A 16,058-nucleotide genomic window follows, 5' to 3' on the forward strand; every position below is an offset into this window, starting at 1 on the left:
ACATGACACAACAAACACATATTTTGAAAACACAAGCAACACACATGACACTTCGAACACTTATTTCCAATTTTGCGCCCCTCGGATGAGCAGTCACGAGCCGCCACTGGCTTTGAGGTATACATTTAGTCCATGCATTCCCTAATAAATCAAACACCTTACTTTGGTGTTATAAGTGTGAAGCTTTACCAGTTACACCCTTTAAGAAATCACAGTGACATCTTTTGAGAGTTTTGGAAACTATTCAGAAACATCATGCCATGCAATACACTTTTCAATAAAGCATTTATATTGCACACATTTAATAATTTGAAATTTTAATGTTCAGTACACTGTCATAAAAATTACACATTTACATCTAAATTTGCTTCAAGTTTAAATATTATCTAACAGTCCTCATATCGCTTTATGTAAAGCAAAATGTCAAAATTGAAACTATGAAATAGTTTATATTGGGTTAATTTTTCTTCTCAACTAAAGTTACTGTGATATTGACATGATTGCTTACCAGAGATTGGAAGGAGCTGTTTTTAGTATCTTTACCCATTAGATGCAGAAGGTGGACAAGGTTCCTGACACACCTAAAGCCCAGTGTCTAGTCTGCCTTTTTGCGTGTATGCGAACATCCGCACACATTCGAATGCACAGCCTTGCAAAGTATAGTTTATTTGACTTGTACGTGTACACAGACATTCAAAGCATGCGCATTGGAACAATATGCAGTGCATTTCCTGGGCTACATTTGCGACCTACGTGTACAATGTATGCAGGGTTTAAAAAATCCAGCGTGCACGTACAGTACGCACGCACTCTTCTGATGACAAAAATTGCATATGCGTAAAAACAGGACTATACGTCAGCCTTAAGTTTAGTGTTTAGTTAAGTTTAGTATTTCTCATTCTCTCTCACTACTACTAGTGTCACACAATTATCCACAAACTGTCCTTCTTTAGCAGAGGAGTGAAACTACATTGGTTGTTTAGTTGTAAGAGTGGATGAATGGCCGCACACTCTTTTTCTGCCATCTGCCTCTCAGTTTGTTCTCCACCCGGGTGTCCCCATGGGACATGTGCGGCAGATAAGTTATTTAATTAGAGGTGCATTATTGGGTCTGCCACATCAATGCACTGAGCTGATGATGTTGTGATTGCCTCGGCCTGCATTCCTCTGCTCCATCAAAGAGAAGTCAACACGGTTTCATAGTGTATGCCTGTTAGAGAAAGGAGAGAGGACATGGGAGAGAGAGTAACTTAAGGAAGAGGGGGAGGGAGATAGAGAGACATAGATTGAGTGAAATGAAGGTCTATCAGAAATGCCTGACTGGTTTCAAATGAACCTCCTAACTACCTCGGTCCCTGGCCAGCAGCGGTCCTCTACCACTTCATCAGACCGTAATATCCTTCCTTTCCCTACCCAACCGTCATGCTGTTCCCATAATTCAGCTTTGTAAGACTGTAGGACCATTGCTGTCAATCATTTCTTGACAATTCTTTGTATGAACATTGTTTTTTCTAGTGACATTTTGGATCAACCGTATCACATACGAATAACAAAGAAAAAGACTGCTCAAAGGTTGAACTTTCAGTTGTATTTCTTTTGAGCATTGATCAAGATGTTTTTCACAAAATAACTTTTATATAAGGAAAATAGAAAATTAATATCTGTAACTTACAAAATGACTAATGGTTGTCTTATTTGTATGTATTAATTCCATCCGGTCATCTGATTTATTAAACTTCAGACTTTGAGCAATAACATTTTCCTCTGGTCAGCTCTACACACACAGGTGTAAGTTAGGACATGAACCTGGATTTTCTGTCTCTTTATGTGATAAAGCATATAAACAAGGTTCAGAGGGTAACAGCAAGCTCCTGCCAGGAATGGCTGGCTTTGGTTCCCACCGCCAGTCCCCAAATGCCTGGAGCAAAGAGGGCTTGGTGCCTCATCTGCTGTGCAGAAAATACAAATAGGTCAGTGTTGTAGAGGAGGGGTCAGGAAGTCTTGCCAGATGAATTCCTCCATCAGACTTGATGGTGAGGGCCATCTGCTGCAAATGTGGAGGAAGTCAAGCACAAGGTTGGGCAATGTTTCCTGTTAGCCTGTCACAGAGAAAAGGTGGGAGCTCAGTCGGAGTAAAGAAGTTTGTGAGCAAGGTGTGCACACGTGAATCAAATAGTTTTAGCCCCTCCCACGTCTACACTTGTAGGACGTCGTCAAAGATCACACAATCGGCATACTACACTGTCCGAAAAAATGGTTCCTAGGTGTCATTGGCGGTATCCTTTCAAAAAGTACAAACAGTATTTGCACAGTTCATATTAGATTACTGTATATTGGTACCAAAAAGTACATAATACCTTAAAGGTACCTACTGCCCAAGTAACAGCTTGGGACCATTTATTTGACCATTTATTTGACAAAAAGCCAATTTTAAAGAAAATGTTTACTGAGTGTGAATAATCGTTTAAAACAAAACAGAACAGTGTTTTATAACACAGTGTTTTAGGGATAAACTGAATGTTTGGCATCCAAAACTATTTGGCTAAAAATAAGTGTAAAGACTTACATTTTACTAGACAATAAGGATTTTGATGATGCAATCAAATAGCAACCAGCGTAGAGTAGTAAAAGGCACACATAATATTTAAAAATGCAGCAAACTTGTCGGCAGTGTGGAAGTGCCCAGTATTTTCGGCCAAATAGTTCGGTTGCCGAACATTCGGTGCATCTCTACTGGAAAATCAAGCTTTGACTAAACACTTTTGGCCAATTTTTTAAAACTCACTGTAAAAGTATACAGTGTTCACACGGGTCCTTGAAATCCTTGAAGTTTGTGAATCTGGGAAAAAAATTCAAGGCCCTGGGAAGTTTTTGAAAATATACATACATAGATACAGGTCCTTGAAAGTGCTTGAATCTATTTTATGCAAGAAGTTTTCTGAAAAAAAAATCCACATTATTCCCTGTGTAATGTAGGATAGTATCATAAAAATTCTAGCCTTTTAAGCACACGTGCTAAAGTGTTTGCTTCAAATGCTTATATCTGTATGCGAATGCTGATTCATACCAAAATGCTTTTTTGCATAGTTGTGTTTGACACTTTAAAATGTCTCGGGTTACGTATGTAACTGTTGTTCCCTGAGAAGGGAACAAGATGCTGCGTCTCCCTTGCCATACTTCCTGCATCCCTGCAATGCCATCTTAGGCAATATTTCAGATAGCGATATACTTTCTGGCTCCCGCGTCACCCTGTCTTTGTCGTTAAGCCTCACCATTGGTTGAATTTGATATACACATTCAAACGCACTTAACCGCAGTGACTCAAAAGGGAACTGGAACAATGTATCTTAAAAGGTAACACGATGTAACCTTGCTCTCACTTGAAATGTGTCCCCACATTTAGTCCTTGAATTTGAGGGTATAGGCTTTATGCCCAGCTGCACTACTTCCTGAACTTCAGCCACGTCCTTGTTTCCTGTCTGCCATTATTGGGCAAATTGATTAATCCAGGTGTGTCTGATTATTGTTGTACTGACTACTGAGGTCAGGCACACCTGGGTTAATCAATTTGTCCAATAATGGCAGACAGGAAACAAGGAGCTGGCTGAAGTTCAGGAAGTAGTGCAGCTGGGCATAAAGCCTATTGGACCTGGAAAGTCCTTGAAAGGTCCTTAAATCTGAAGTTAACTCAGGTGTGGGAACCCTGTGCTTATATATTCTGTATGTGAATGTTGACTCGTACCAAAATGCTTTTTTGCATAGTTGTGTTTGATCAATGAAAAGTCTTGGGTTACGTTTGGAACTGTTGTTCCCTGAGAAGGGAACAAGACGCTGCGTCTCCCTTGCCATACTTCCTGCATCCCTGTAATGCCATCTTTGGCAATATTTCAGATAGCAATATACTTCCTGGCTCCCGCGTCACCCTGTCTTTGTCGTTAAGCCTCACAATTGGTTGAATTTGATATACACATTCAGACGCACTTACCCCTGGAGGTGTCCCCAAAGTGTCACCACAGTGACGCAGCACGCGTTCCCTCAAAAGGGAACTGTAACAATGTATCTTAAAAGGTAACATGATGTAATCTTGCTCTCACTTGATATGTGTCCCCACATTTAGTCCTTGAATTTGAGGGTATTGGGCCTGGAAAGTCCTTGAAAGGTCATTGAATTTGAAATTACCTATGGTGTGGGAACCCTGAATATAGCATGTATTTTTTTTACATAATCAGGAAACCTGGTCAAGTTTTGGAATGTCACTGTACATTCCTGAAAATGATGCTTAATTAGCATATAAAAATAGTAATAGTTTGGTTGTGATGTAATCTAAGTATAAAATTAATTACAACAATTCACCCTATTCTTGGTTGTTTGCACCTCCGCAAGTGACTTTAAATCAGCCCCTGCTCCTGATTTCATCAAAATAAGCAGCTTTGATTGACTTGCCCCGGTCAGCATCATAAAGTTAAAACGGCATTCGTCAGTATGAGACATTCCAGTGTTTTACAGTGATATCAGTTTTCTTGTTTTACACCCGTGCTGAGATAAAGACGCAAAAAGCTGATGTAAAATACAGGAAATAGACACAGTCAGAGTCAAGGGTTTTGTGGCTTGTGGATTTCTAACGCTTGCCAAAATGTAAATATACATGATCTGGATTACAGGGTTTGGCTCATAGAGTATGCAAGAAATTTCATAAAAATAGGAATGTGCAGAACGTTGTAAGCATGCACACGGAGCAGTCATTCCCTCGTGGTTGTGAATATGCAGTGTTTAAGTAAACATTACTCATGGCTATTGATTCGAGTTCATTGAGTGACAAAGCTCATTGACTGCAGCACTTGTTAAAGTTAGGTGTCTGAATGAGAGTCATGCAAGCACAGGATATTTGTATCCATAATGACCTCTAACTCTTATGACAAATGCATTTCTTTTGATTTCTCTTCCAATTTCCCATTTGCAAGATAAATTAATCATATCACAATTGAACAAGCAGTCTGCTTAATATGCTCATTTTTTCCCTCCATTTCACCGTTGCTTTGCAACACATCCGTCTCTATGATTATTTCAACTGGTGCCAGCAAATGACTGTGACCTCTTTAATTTGGCCTGTGATGAGGGCCCCTCCAATTCTCCACAGTCCCCTTTTAAAGCACAAAAAAGTAGAGAGTGAAAGCAATGTTGTTGCCATGACTACCTGCTGGCAGCCTCCTCCGTGTACCGAAAGCCCCCACAATGAACAGCACTGGCTGTTCCCAACCCTGAATCTGGGTGGGAGGGGTGGAGCTGCTTAGAAACAAGGGGAGGTCTCTCTTGAACTAACCAAGGCTGCTAGCTGGGGAAAGAGCAACAAAAGGTTCAACACAAACCCAATGCTCCCTTGTGTCCATGTGGCCGGGTGATGTGACCGTTTTGCGTTGAGCTAATGCCAGGGGCTGTTACCGGTCTGTGTGACAGGTCAATGGATGTTAGCAATGAAACTCGCCATTTGGATTCAAGTTTGCAAAAAAGTCACTTATGAAAAGGTGTCAATTTGCATAGCAACTATGGTTATTGTAACCTCAGTCAGTACACCTCATGTAAAGTTATAAATACCGCTATATTGACATGTTTAGAGACCATTGTAACTATGGTTAAAGGTGATGCAGTTAGGGTTACTATTAGTAAAAGGAGGAGAAGAATAAAGCAATGTTGATATCTTACCCTAAAAGACCTTGCTTAGGATATACCTCAACCCTTGTTAATTGACCATATAATAGGGGTGTGCATTGGCACTGCTCTCACAATTCAATTCAATTACGATTCACCAGGTAACGATTCAATTCAATTCGATTTTACGATGCATTGCGATGCATCAGAATTCTACTGTACACAACAAGGCAAATTTTTCATCAGTCAAGTAGTAAAGTCAAGTGGAACTATTCTCAACAAAAACAGAAGCTTAGCAGCTTTAAGACAATGACAATTATATACCTGAGATGAGAATTTTACACACAGCGCAAGTCTTGTCTAGTTTCCCATTAACTTCGTAGAATCCGAAATGTGCCCAAATTTCCGCTTTCCATGGAAAATGGTGCGTTTTTATTTACCCGTCTATCCCGGTCATCTCTCTCTGCCTCAGCCATCTTGATTGTTGTTGTTATGCCCCCGGAAGTAATTGAAACTTCACAACTTTATTGTCCACTGAAGAAATAAACAGTGACATAATCGATTATGGCACTTTGCTGCATCGATGCTGAATCGTGCATGCCGAATCGATTATTGTTGACACCCCTACCATATAATGTAAATTTCCAGAAAAGAAGAAAATAACTGAAGTGTTTTATTATTTAATGACGTCAGGCCATCGAAATGCTCAGATGACATTGGTGCAGTTTGCTGTGGGTTAAGTGTCAGTCCCACCTTTGCTTAGTCAACCTCTGTGAAGGAAAATGATCCAGGTAATAGATCTGAGCAGAGATCACATAATACCCAGGTCCCGGTCTGACAGCACATCGCTCTCACTGACACTTTCACAAGAATCCTTTACAAAGTGGAGAACATTCATGTAACATTTACTTCTTTTCCCAGCTTTTTTATTTTATTATACCTAAAAGTAATATTTGACATAATTAAAGGGTGTAACATATTTTGTATTTTGAGCGTAACTAATAACCATAAGAAATGTATGTGAACATAAAACAGGTGTCAAAAGCCCAAAGCCAAAAAACTCCAAAAGGTGTATACATTAAAACATATAGAAGATAATCCTCCCTTAAACTTGCACGTAGCCTTTTGACATAACTTCCGACTAGAAATGTAATGACTTATATGTTGCATCATCTTCAAAAGAAAAAAATCCAAAGCTTTTTTGCAGCATAAACCAATTAGTCCATTGAGTTGTTGTTGGACTACTAGTTGAGTAGTTAGTGATTTTAATGTTTATTTGCATATATGTGTGTGCCTGTGTTTGCAGTCGCCCAAAGTATGCACACTTCCTCCTGCTGCAGTTGCTATTGGACACAGAAGAGGCGGTGGTGTTAAGGCGGCCGCCCCCGCTTCTGCCCCTACCCCTTCCTCTGCCCTGCGGTGATGTGCTGACCTTGGCCACAGCTCATAGATGCAAACCCCGCAGCCACACTAGCCAGATACCTCTCTGTGCAGCCAGGGCCTGTGCAGGTGGAAACACACACACACACACACACACAGCCTGCTGAAAAGCCCTGGCCCTCAAGCTTGCACATGTCATGTTCCTCTGAACTCCTCGAACATTTACTGGAATAATACACTACAGTAGTTGGCCCGGTTGTGCACAGGCTAAATTTTTGCATTCTGTAAAGAAACTGTAAGTGGTGCTTAATCGAGCAAGGCCCGCCACCACAAAGCTTGGGTGTTAATAGTGCTTGCCAGGCTGTTGCTATGTGGTTGCTAAGGTGCCGTGAGTGGTTTTTAGCATGTCGATAAGCATTTGCTAGGCTGTTTTTGGTGATTGAAAATTTTGTCATTATGGGTCTCAAACCCCCTATGGCTTTCTTTGTTCTTCAGGACATAAGAACAAAACGTGTTTTATTGTGATTGCCTCTTTTCAAGTTTAAAATGATGCAAAGCATTATAAATGAACTCCAGTGTATTTTTCTCTTTCGAAGGGATCCACCTGAATATGTTGGAAACAAACTAGAACATAAGCACTATTCGGAGGGGATTAGTTTTCCAAAAAACGTTGAGTTTCAACATGTCCCCCACGACGTCTGATTTTATGTACAGATTCGGACTGATTTAAATTTTCAGGCTATTTCAGAGATTGGAGTGTCTGTTTCATGCCTTTGAGCATTGCAGAAGATCACGTGCTCTGTGTTTGTCAGGTTCAATATTTTGCTTTAAATGTAAAATTATTACAGAACATGTAATTTATTAATTTAATTTTAACAAATAAAAAAACGTATACAAATCCTTTTAACGTAAGCCTACGTTTTTTATATAACTGGCTGCTTAATAAACCCAAAGAAATGAAGAAATAATTATTAATAACAATTTATTATCTTTATTAATTAACATTACCATTCCGGAGTTTAACAAAATAAGGTTGAGTTTACCTTATACTGATATTACAGTAACCAGTCTTAACAGTGTTTGATATTCAGCTCGTCTTGATTTAATTATTTTATTTAGCAAAATGTAAAAAAAATCCATATCCGAATGAATGGGATTCAGGAAGTACAATATACGCACGTCAGTAAGACCTTACGGCAGATCCCGTTGGCCAAAACACGTCAAGAACAACGTATTCAAAAGATATTGTGGGCAAACACAGACATTTGCATCCGGACGGGATTAAATTTCTCAGAGGACCTCTGAGTTTCGTGAAAAACAGTAGGTAAATTGCTCTGAATTTTTTTACGGAGGTCGTCAGAGAAAAACACAGAAATGGCCAATTCGGACGGGTTAAAAACACAGATGACCTCTGAGAAGCATGATTTTCTCAGAGGTCTCCGTGTAAAACTAACCCCGTCCGAATAGGGCTATAGTTTATTATTTAATAAAAGTTTTGACCAAAGGGCAAGCACAGAATGAAAAAAAATTTTTTTTCTTTAAGTCAAAAGATTCTAAACATTTTTATCAAATTCCTTCTTCAATGTATAATTTGTCTGTTTATCATCCAGCAGACAAAAATCATATCCTAGAAAATAGCAGACAAACAATAAGCTTGATAACTACTTTAGCAAAGCATCACCATTATTATCTCACATACTTCTAGACAAAACTTACTAGACAACACTTTTATTAGAAATCGCCTGTACAATGATGAGTGAGATCCAGAGATATGATCTCACCACCAATCCCATGTCAGAATGTGATAGAGATTTGATAGCTTGCCAGTAAGTTACAACCTACGAACTTCCCAGCCACACCCTTGCTACCAGCTAGTACACCCTAGAACTAACCCCATAGACCTACAAAGAAATCGATTAAAAGGGATTTCTCACTATCAAAAAATTGTATAGCGTTTTGACGGCTGGCAAGCAGGCTTTAAATATCACCCTGGAAACAGCCTAGCCTGCCCTAGAAACCATTCAGAGCAGCCTAGCAACCGTTTTGCAACATAACCTAGCCGTATATCGGCATCAGAAAATCGTAGAGATGTGGGGATGGGCTCTTTTGACTCGGGCTGGCAAGCAGTGTATAACTGCTTAGCCCGCCTTACCAATCATTCAGAGCAGTCTAAAAACTGTGAAACAAACCGATGAGGATAAATGAATGCAAATGCATTATGTATTATATTAAACCATACTAACTCATGTCACACGTTATGTGTGCAAAACTAGCAAATGTAAACTAAACTTACAGTACATTCGGTTTTGCATCCAGTTTCACCTGTTGTTTGACTGAATTTCACCTTTTTTCTTGAAGCATTTTGATCATTAGAGCTGAACTGGTTTTGTGGTGAGGGAATATGCTTTAAAAAAAAGTTCCTAAAAGGTTTTTTATCAGGATGTAGATTCTGCCCAAAATTAACTGTAGCTAGCTGTTCATCAAAGCTTAAGATCAGAGCACATACAAGTGAAGTAACCAGACAACATGGAGGAACACCCTGTCACAACAGACCTGTTCCCCTTTTAGATCCACTGGCGTAATGTGTGATTTGAGGTGTGGGCCTCTCAGCATGACGCCAACTACAAAAGTTTCCAGATTGTTTTAATAAGTGAAGTCAGATTTATTAAATCTTATAAAAAACTGCATTACTAAATTTACTGCAGCTTATGTCTTACATGAATTACGTGCTATCTTACATTTAAAGGTGTAATATGTAACTTTTAGAAGGATCTTTTGACAGAAATGCAATATAATTTACATAACTATATTATCAGTGCTATATAAAGACCTTACATATTGAACTGTATTGGTTTTGTTACCTAAAGCCCGATTTATAGTTGTGCATAAGTACTACACCGTAGCTACGGCGTAGGCTATCCGTAGCCTGCGCATAGCTCTGCGTAGCCTGACGTGCACCTTGCAAAATTTTTAACAGCGCGTCAGATCTACGTGGACCTCAAGCGCTGTGATTGGTCCACCAGAACCCCTCCGGTCAGGTAAAAAAACTGCGTCATAGGTATTTCCATTTGCGACGGTGAAAACAAAGATAAGTCAAGTTGAGGAGTGATTAAACTCAAACTGCAACAAAAGTCGCTGTTATTTATTTACCATCGTGATGCCACGCCCCCATCCCACCCCGCTGTGAGTGGACATACACTAAGTCTCTTCTATAGACTATAGAACTAATTGCTAATTGCTCTATAAATTAAATTGAAAATATAACTAATGCATATATGCTATTTTAAATACTGTAGTCTATGCCTGAGATGTGACGTGTGTTAGTCGGTGAAAATATCCTGTCAGGCATTTGATCTTGACATTGCTACAATCTTGTCTTTTTACATTAATTTACATTAATTTATTAGTAGCCTATTTGTAGTGTCTCGGGAGATCGTGCTCATTGTTACATATGTGGCTATACTGCACTGAAGCGGCAGTTTAAGATATAAATCCCGAATTCAGCGAACGCCAAGAACAAGAAAACGGGAACAACACTCCGACCGAAACGTGGGATTTACATACACAGACCATGTTTAAATTTCAAAGTTTCTGGCCAGAAATTCCAACTTGTTCACTTTGTCTAGTTTTAATAAGCTGCGGATTGAAGTGCTGGCTGCTCCCCGTGGTGCTGAAGAAGCACCGATATTTACGTGCAACCTATTGGAAAGCACGGAGGAGTCATTGGGTTAGTAAAATAACGAAATTATAGCTTTTAAATATTTATGTTACATTGCCCAACCCTAAAACTATGTCTATTTAAGTGAGTGTCTTGCAAGTAATTTGTGAGCGTAATGCTCTTTTAAACCCTTTCGACACATGTGCAGCAGACACGGATTTTAATAAGATGCATGATGACGTGGTTCACATCATGCAAAGAACACATATTTTGAATTTGCGCCCCTCGGAAGAGAAGTCACCGGCCGCCACTAATGATTAATAGAAAAACAATAATGAAACCCAACCCCTAACCCCAGCATCACAGGGGTAAAAGCAAATTGTACAAAAAACAGACCAATGTGGTTATAGACGGTTTCATCGGATGCACGTGCGTTGTCGTGGTTACGCGTCTGGTTGGAACATTACTTCTGGTTTCTGTTTGTTTAATGGTCTGACTAGTGGCTAACATGAACTCTGGAACAAATACCTTGTCGAAAAAAATAAATGTTTTGGTTTCCTAAAGACAAGGAGAGATGCAATCATGGATCACCGCTAAGGGAGGTTTGGCAGCCGGTTTGTAGTTAACATTGTATACATTATAATACACATTTTACACAGCAACGTTAGCTCGGTGTCGTTTTTATCCGCTTTAGCTATGAAATATGAACTAAGGTAATCTACTTGTTGTTTATTTATCAAAAATAAACTACTCTAAAAGGACTTTGTTGTTATTGATTCTTAGCAGAGTTTATCGGAAATTACGTGTGTTCCACGAAGGCCTTTGTTTATGTTGTTACTGCTAAAACCGTCTATACAGTACCAAAAATAAGAATTAGCCATCTGGTTAAATCTAAAAATAACCCTTTGTATTTAAAAATGACTTTGCTTAAATTTAAAAAAAATAAATGCTTAATAATTTAAATGAAACAACACACTTATAAGTTAAAACACATCTTTGTGATAGCAGTTCTCAATTACCGCTACAAAGAACATTCACATAATGTTATGATATTTGCATTCCAATAAAACTTGAAAGTAAAATAGCACAGAAGTGATTCATGTTTTCTTGTATTCCGGGCAAAAAATTCAGGGCAGACTCCCAGGCAGCGATAAGTTACCCAGCAGGAGAAACGTTTATTGCGTAGCGACTGGGTTCCTCATGCTACCGGGAAATCTTTGTGGTTAATGCGCCATCAAAGCATTTCCCAGCTCTCACACGCTCCGCTGTACTTCCCAAGTTTTTTTCTTTATTGATGGCAGACCATTGCCTTCATCGGAGACTCGTTATTTATAAGGATGCATACTTATGAGTATTATATTGTTTTTTTGGGTAGCTTTTTAAATCACACTCTTTGAAGAAAAGCTATCTAAACATTAAAGGATTAGTTCATTCATACTGTAAATGTAATGTTTATTTTACCGTTTATCCATTGTCTTTTTTTGTCTTTTTACCTGGACCTCAAAAGGTGAATTTTTAAAGAATAACCTGGCCATGTTTTTTTTTAATAAGGATAGTGAATAAATCACCATTAAACCATCATAAATATTATCTGCAGTATATGACCAATGTGCCATAAGATGATATCAATACTTTAATAATTAAGTTATTATATATCTTTAGTAATTCTTTCATTATATGGAAATAAATGGCTTCTTCAACATAAAAGTATTATTAATCAGTCCCTTTTAACAATTGGTCTTTTAAAATGTCTAAAAGATTAGTTATGGTAGAGAGCAGTCTATACATCAGACAATACTGGTGAAACCCTTAATAATTGTAACCATGTAATTTATTATTAAATCGTTAATGCCAATTTCTGTGTATATTGGCTTCATCGGCTTGGTTAATCTTATCACCTTACAACAAATGCTTGCCTGCTGTGTGGTTAACCGTGGTAAACATGGACATTGGAACCCACCTAATCGCTGTGGGTCCTTTCTCTGCCACAGCTGTAATCTTGACTGTTCTCTCTTCTTTTTATCTTTCTCTCTTTCTGTTGGGGAGTTAAGAAGGGCCATGTTCCCTGGCACATTTCCACACACAGCTCACCCTCCCACTGGAACGCCTGATTCCAGTTCAACCCTTTACAAGACATGCCAGGACCCTTTGTGCGCCAGGCTGGGCCGGGTATGCGGGCAGAGCAGTGCTGCTTCCTCAAGATGTCATTATTGCAGGGGAAATTGCTGCTCTTGTCAGAGACTGCAGCTGGGTGGTATAGCGTTTCATAAAGACGCATCGGGGTTGGTCGACACGAAAAGCATCAGTAGAGATATTTGAATGGCTATTTTGTACTGTTTGAGTTGTTTGCTTTTGTTCCATGTTAAATTCGCTGGGATAAAATATCTAGCGGTCCTTACAATGGATAGGGGTCATTTTCTTGTGCTGTAGCAATGACATACATAATTTGGCATACTGTAATTTGTCTAAAGCACAGACATATTAAAACTGATGTATTTTTTGGGAATGCCTTTACGTCTTTCCAATAAATTCTATATATTTTATTCTTTAAAAAATATAATGTAAGGATCACATCGGCAGGGTGTTCTTTAATATCAGCATTATAAACCCCAGCAGTATGTGTGCGCGTACAAAACACAAAGTCTATCAGAGATGCAAATTAGCTCTGTTTTCTATACATTAATTAGGATTCCCAGAAGAGCAAATTTGCAACTTGAAAACTGTAGTTGCTATTTCCACATCAGAACGTTCCCTTCTGAATGCTTGCACGAACAGACATAAATAGCTTTTATTGAGTCGTAATCGAAAAAGATGCATTGACAATCTAAAGGACGAAAAATGTCACATTCAGGCAGTTGTTGAGATGTGCTTGACGTGTCTATTTACAGTCATAGCAGATGCTTTTCTACCAAAACAACTTGTAATATGGAAACCAACCGGAGGCTTTTTTATGTCTCAAGTGTCATCACAGACAAATTATAGTCATATGTGCATAATGTTTAGGTTTTGCACGTAATGAGGAAAAGAAGATTGCAGCTGGGGATTTCAAATTAATGTATAGCATGAAAACAATTTTTTGAATGATTTAACTAAGTTCAGGAGGAGCATGGTCAAGTAATCCAACCAATCAGCGTGCCATGAAGAGGTCTCTATATGGCCGTCCCTCACCTCTGTCCCGTGATAGTTTTCTTGGAGCATCCCACCTCCACCCCATCTGTAATCTGTACGTTGTGATTGGTCTGAATACCTCTGACTTTAGCTGGAAATGTGACGCTCCTTACCATGTTTGAAAGATTCGGTCACAATGCAATGCTATCAGGAGTTAACTTACAGGCTGTGAGTCAGAAGCGGGAGGAATTATGATAATGGCCCTGTCCCAAATGGCACACTCTGGACTTGTGGTCCTCCTCAGAGTCCACACTTTGATGACATCATGTAGTCCAGACTTTAGGGATCCTTGATGCGAGTCCACGTGGGTGCCCCGGAGTCGTAAGTTGCCCGTCAGCGTGAACTCCTCCCTTCCATCGTCTGATATGTCTGATAACTCTTTCGCAAGGACTTCTGGGTTGGTAAAGTGCGTGAAGCCTCAAGGGGGCAAAGGGGGCGCTTATGAGCACACTTCGAAAAATTACAGATGCGACACCCTACGGACTCGTAGACTAATCGAGCACGCGCAATTTAAGGCCACGAGAGCGAAAGTCCACATGAAGTGCGCCATTTGGGACAGGGCCAAACTCGGTCTTGTCCACTTCAACAGGCCCACAAAGTAAACTGTTGGCTACAATCCGTGTGTTTGTGGTAGTCCAAGAAAAGAGATTTACGTTGGAGACAATAACTCACGTCATCGCTTTGGGGTATGTGCCTTTTGCATATCGTTAACATGTACTAACACACACTTACACTTCAAAGGAAATGTAAAAATGTGAATCAGACAATAGGCGCTCTTTAAATTAATTTTAGGATTTTTTTACTTTTTAGTCACATATTTTATGGGTCTTAGTCTTTTACACCCTTAGGAAAATTAACCATGGTTTAACTACAGTTAAAACAAAAAAAACATTCTGTAGTAAAACCATGGTAACCACAAAATAACCATGGTTTTGACAATCATGGTTTTCCAAAACCATAGTTAAACCATGGTTAATGCAGTAAAACCATGGTTTTGCTGACAGTAATCAATACACCAAAAAAAACTTGGTTACTATACTTTTACCACAGTAAAACCATGGTTAATTTTTGTAAGGCCATTGGGTGTTGGGTGACTTTGGCTGCGTCCGAAAACTCAAGTCAGTGACTCGTTGCCTCGCTGCCTCATGAGGAAATGACTTCGGAGGCATGAAGGCAGCTCGGAGAAAGGCTTTCGGACGCACTTCAAAGCCAGCATGTTTGAAATATAAACAGAGAGCGCCTTTGTGATAACTAATCAGATATTTGAAAACTACAATACGAATCTCTCGCTAGAAATGCAATTAAAGGTGTAAAAGTGAAAATCTACCTTTAAATTTGTGCTCCAGTCGCGTCCTTGGCCGCCATTTTATTTTTTCGAACTCGACCAGGCTCGACCAATCACATTCTTATTGTACCCCCACGGATAGGTATCTCAGGAGACAGGGAGTAAACATAACATTGAATTCGGACATGCCCTGAAGCCTTCCTGCATTGGAAAGCTGCATCAGAAGGCAGCAATTTAGAGTTTTCGGACGCAGCCTATATGTCACTCCCGAGGTTTGCATTTGTTGAAATTCAAGAGACACTGGACTGAATATATTCTCACGGAGTTGCGTGTAGTTCAAATGATGTAAACAATACTGGTCCAGAAACACTTCCTGTTACAGTTTGTGACAGTTATTTTTTTATTTCACATATATTATTATCTTTAAGATGTTTGTTTAACTTCAGTTAATTCAGGTTTATATGTTCTGTTGGTTTATTTTATCCCAACGTTTATCTAGTGTTAAAAAACGGAAACAGGAAGTGCTTCTGGACCAGTTTTGTTTACATCTTTTGAAATGGTCTATAAATAGCACAAAGTGTAAAAATCGTGCAATACATAGGCCTACGCCAAATTCCAGTTTGACGTGCATATGATAAGCCAGTCCTTCCCATGCATCTTTTTTGTCGTTTTATGTATTGGTTTCTAAATTTTTTTGCTTTTTTACCATTTTCGCTTGGGTTTATGGTTAGAACAACTTTTTGTTATATAAAAATGACATCCTAACCCCAACTCCAAGTGACTATGGCTTAAAATGGACAAAAACATGGAGAAACCTGTATATTAAATAACCTCATTAAGCAAATCTAAAATCTAACCCTAAACCCAAGCGAAAATGGTTTAAAAAACAGAAAAAATTTGAGAAACAAATAAATAAAACGA

Source organism: Misgurnus anguillicaudatus, chromosome 17 (genome assembly GCF_027580225.2).
Source record: "Misgurnus anguillicaudatus chromosome 17, ASM2758022v2, whole genome shotgun sequence".
NCBI classification, from domain to species: Eukaryota; Metazoa; Chordata; class Actinopteri; order Cypriniformes; family Cobitidae; genus Misgurnus; species Misgurnus anguillicaudatus.